Source organism: Ambystoma mexicanum, chromosome 1p (assembly GCF_040938575.1).
Source record: "Ambystoma mexicanum isolate Mex_15411 chromosome 1p, UKY_AmexF1_1, whole genome shotgun sequence".
Classification (NCBI taxonomy): domain Eukaryota; kingdom Metazoa; phylum Chordata; class Amphibia; order Caudata; family Ambystomatidae; genus Ambystoma; species Ambystoma mexicanum.
This window is the reverse complement of record NC_090921.1, coordinates 5904486-5909113: the sequence shown is the minus strand read 5'-3', so window position 1 is coordinate 5909113 and position 4628 is coordinate 5904486. Positions and strand designations below refer to the sequence as shown.

At 49.8% G+C, this 4628-nt stretch overlaps 1 non-coding gene across 1 annotated transcript; it reads right to left on the bottom strand.

Annotated features, from left to right (window-relative positions):
* Nucleotides 1–878: 878 nt before the first annotated feature.
* TRNAC-GCA (transfer RNA cysteine (anticodon GCA)) lies at nucleotides 879–950 on the bottom strand. The gene has a single exon. It is a non-coding gene; the product is annotated as a tRNA-Cys (tRNA).
* Nucleotides 951–4628: the final 3678 nt, after the last annotated feature.

Here is a 4628-nt window from a genome sequence, read left to right as displayed (position 1 = left end):
CCTGGAAGCGTTCTGGAGCAGCAAGAGGGGGAGTCAACGGGAGCAACACTGGAGTGGGAACGGGGGCTGAAGTCGGGGCAGGCTGGGCTGGAGAGGCAGGACCAGGTTCGTCGTCACCACCGGGCAAGGGAAAACCTGTACTCTGGAGGGCATCAAGGCGGTGGTGAATGGCGGTCGTGGCAGTGGCCATGTCGGTCCTAAGGGCCTCTAGGGCCTGCATTAACGCGGTCACAGGGTCCCCGGCGGAGGGATTCATAGTCTGAACGAACCAGGAAGGCTTCACAGTCTGTTACAAAGTTGCCGGTCGTGCAGATATGAATACCTCCGTCCCCTAGTACCACACAGGCGATTATATGTGCTACAAGTGTCGCCTCCCCCCTACCGCTGCGTCCCACCAGTGAGTTGGGAAAGTAGGAACACCTGTGCTTTCAGTTTCCAAATGTATAGCTTAAACCAGACTGTGGGCACTGACGCTACTCTTTTAAGGCATGCATATGAATGGCACTGCTGGTAGTGCAGTGCTCACGATCAGAGAACCACATCTGAGACTGGATTCTTTGTAATTTGAGTGATGAGTCCTAAAGAAGAAATCTGCATAGGTAGCACAGCAGGTTAAGTGACCTTTGCTGCAATGTTATGTGTTAAGAGTTCCGTGTAAGTACTGACTTCAGAGCTAAAAACAAAAACATGGATGTGATGTGTTCTTCTTTTGAGTTTTCAACCCTAGAGATATTTCAATTTAGAAAACTTAAGAAAGTATTTTAAAGTTCCACATTTCAGAGCAGCGACTGTTCACGGATGTCAGCTTTGCACAGAAAAGAAAGGCAATTCTTAATGAACTGAGAAAGTAAGTTTCATAATAATAAATGATAAAAAGAAGGGGACACCCGGATTTGAACCGGGGACATCTTGATCTGCAGTCAAGTGCTCTACCACTGAGCTATATCCCCAGATGAAGGAGGTGAGCCTCTGCTTTTTCTTAACCATTGTTTGTGCACGAAGTCAGCACAGGAGATTGTGCAAGAAAGGGCAGCAGCACGAGTATGAGAGTGACCAGAGAGATGCTTTCCCTCCTGATGGTTTTGCACTCTACTGACCAGGGAGAGGGGGCTTTGTTTGTTTGTTTATTCAATTTGTAGAGCGCACCTGACCCGAAGGTAGCAGGGCGCAGCAAGGAAATGCAAAGCTTACAAAGTTACATAATGGTAAACAGTATACATTGACAAATGAGATACACAAAGTTAGAGCTCAGAATGTGTTGTTACAAGATTTTAGCCAAATTATTTACATTGGGTTGTCGATAGTAAAGGGTAGAGAAGGGGAAAGAGGCAAGAGGTGCTATATAGGTCTATTAGGAAATGTGAGCGTAAGGAGACACGCGCTATGGGGCACTCAATATAAGGTGGGGAACAGCAGCTGTACTACTTTCTTTTCCTTCCACCATGTCCCGCTTCCTTTCCCAGTCCCTTCTCCCCCTACCCACTGGTTTGGTTTGTCCCTCTGTGATGTCACTTCCCCCCAGGGGCCCCTGTCCCATAAAGGCGCAACAGAAGGCAAATGTGTTATGTTGGTTGGCGGTATAGTGCCATTACCTCCACGTCCCGCTTCCTTGTCTCAGTACTTACCTTTGAGAGGATCTCCCTCTGCCCAGAGCCCTTTCTAAGCTCTTCTTTGTTGGCTCTGCCCCTTCTCTGGAGGTATAACCGGCCCTTATGCAGGAGGCCTCAGTTTTTCTTCGTACCACCTGGAACATGATGAGCTTCCTGGCCATGCACAGCACAAAGGGTTAAGGTTGGTAGCCCTCTGTTACAAAGTTGCCGGTCGTGCAGATATGAATACCTCCGTCCCCAAGTACCACACAGGCGATTATATGAACACTGCCTGTGCAATCCTTGAGGCCACAGGTGTGGTAGTTTGTCGAGTCTGGAGTCAGGAACTGCCGGAAGGACCCTTTGAGCGCTGTAAGGCAAGGAGGGATTAGTACAAGGCGAAATGCAATTTTACAGAGTATCTAGGAATAGAAACTAAACGTTCTTACCTATGTGTACTGTATGTGTACTGTAGGCCCACCCGGAAAGGAAGGAGAGTGATTGGACCTGAGCTCGGGTTCGGATAGGTTTCCACAACCTCTGGTATGATGATGGTAAGCACTGGAGTTTGAAGTGCTTGATCAGGCGAACGCCTAGTGAGAGGTCATAGGCCCAGGTTCCAAAAATCGTGGTTCGTGGAGAAAATCCGTTAATCAGGCCGTGGTCGAGTAAACCAAGAGTTCCAGAGCTAATCAAGGCAAGTTCAGGGTTAAGAGAAAGCAATCCGTTAGGCAGACCGCTGTCGAGTGACCAAAAGTTCCTGGTAAATTTGAAGCGTAGCAATGTCCAAGAGAAAGACCAGCTGTGAAGCAACGTTTCGGTGTTTCTGAATGCATTTAAACCATTGGAGAAAATCACGTGATGCTCAACAAGGAAACGTTGAGGCGTGGGGGTCGTCACGTGATACCGATTGCGTTTGGTCTCCTCACGTGACGATCAGGTCCACACGAGCAACGGTGATTGCGGCCAAATGGGAACCTCCAATTACATTGCCAGCGGAGAGAAGGGCGATAGTCACCAAGCCTGCCATGGACCCCCCTGACATGACGAATGCAATGGTGCCGCCTTGTCTGCGCACCCAGAGGTAAGCATCGGGGGCTACGTAATGTGGGTGTGTGGAAACGTGAGTCTGTGGGAAACATAGGAGTTCGTAGGGTAGAGGACGTGGAAGATGTAACAGAGTCCCCCCTCAAAGGCCCACGACCTCGTGGGCAGGAGGGATGGTCCTTATGGAAGCGTGCAACAAGAAGCGGGACCTGGACGCCCCGAGATGGAACCCAAGAGAGCTCCTCCGGACCGTAGCCCAACCAGTCCACGAGGTATTGGAGCCGACCTCTGTGCAGACAGGAACCCAAAATGGCACTGACCTCAAAGACATCGGGTGTGGAGACTGAAACAGGAGCAGGTGGAGTATGGACCCGGGTAGGGGCAAGGTATGGTTTAAGGAGGGAAGTATGAAAAACCGGGTGTATACGCCAAGTAGATGGAATAGCAAGGCGCAAGGCTACAGGGTTCAGGACTTTAGCAATTCTGTAGGGGCCGACAAAGCGGGGCAGAAGTTTGCGACAGCCCGGGATGTGTAAATGACGAGTTGACAACCAAACACGGTCCCCTACATGATACACAGGTGCTACTGCTCGTTTCCTGTCCGCCTTCTTCTTCATAGCTCTCTGTGCCTCACGGAGATGGATCATGGTTTGGGCATGAACCTCAGTTAGATCGCGGGCACAAGCAGTAGCAGCAGGGGTGGCAGAAGGAAAGTCCGGAAGTGGAAGGGTACGTGGGTGTTGGCCATACATGGAATAGAAAGGAGAAAAGCCGGTGGCCGAGTGCCATGCATTATTGTAGGCAAATTCAGCGAGATGGAGCAGATCGAACCAGGAGTCTTGATACTGAAGGGTCAGGCAGCGCAAAAACTGTTCTAGAGCCTGATTCACCCTTTCCGTCTGTCCATTACTTTCCGGGTGATAGGCCGAGGAGAAGCGGGCATCAATACCCAGGAGCTTGGTTAGAGAACGCCAAAAACAGGACGTGAATTGTGCTCCACGGTCTGATATGATGACTTGTGGGAGGCCGAAAAGACAAAAGACAGACCTAAAAAACAAACGGGCTAAGGTCGGGGCTGATGGCACGCCAGTGCAGGGAATGAAACGGGACATTTTAGTATAAGAATCAACAATGACCCAGATGGTATCATACCCCTGTCTGCGGTGAATCGCCTGTAAAAGTTGGCAAAGCCGAGAAACAATTGGAGTTGTTTGAGTTTGACGGGGGTAGGCCACTCCGTGATTGCACGTACTTTTGTCTGATTCATGGTCAACCCACCGGGTGTAATGTGAAAACCCAGGAACTCTACTTCTTGAGAATGAAACAAACACTTTTCGGGTTTGGCGAACAAGGCGTTTCTTTTGAGGCGAGAGAGGACTTCTCTTACATGCCCGATATGGTCATCCAGAGAGGATGAGAAGATCAAGATATCATCTAAATAGACCACCACGAATACATCAAGAATGTCAGATAATACATCATTGATGAAGCGTTGGAATGTGGCAGGAGCGTTACAGAGCCCAAAGGGCATCACGGTGTACTCAAACAACCCCTGTCGGGAACAAAAGGCCGTTTTCCACTCGTCCCCACGCCGCATGCGGATCAGATTGTACGCCCCTCTCAGGTCCAACTTGGTAAAGATAGAGGCGGCCGTTAACTTATCTAACAGCGTAGAAATGAGTGGAATAGGATACCTGTTTTTGATGGTGATGGCATTCAACCGTCTATAGTCCATGCACGGGCGTAGATCACCTTCCTTCTTTGGCACAAAGAAAATGGGGCTAGCAGCTGGGGAACAGGAGGGACAGATATGACCTAGACGCAGAGCCTGCTGTATGTAATCCTTCAGGGCTTGTTCCTCGGAAGGTGACAACGAGTAGATCCTCTCCTTTGGTATGGGGGCATCTGGAATGAGATCAATAGGACAATCGTAGGCCCTATGCGGGGGCAAACCCTCCGTGGATGCCTTATCGAAAACCATGTGGAAATCTT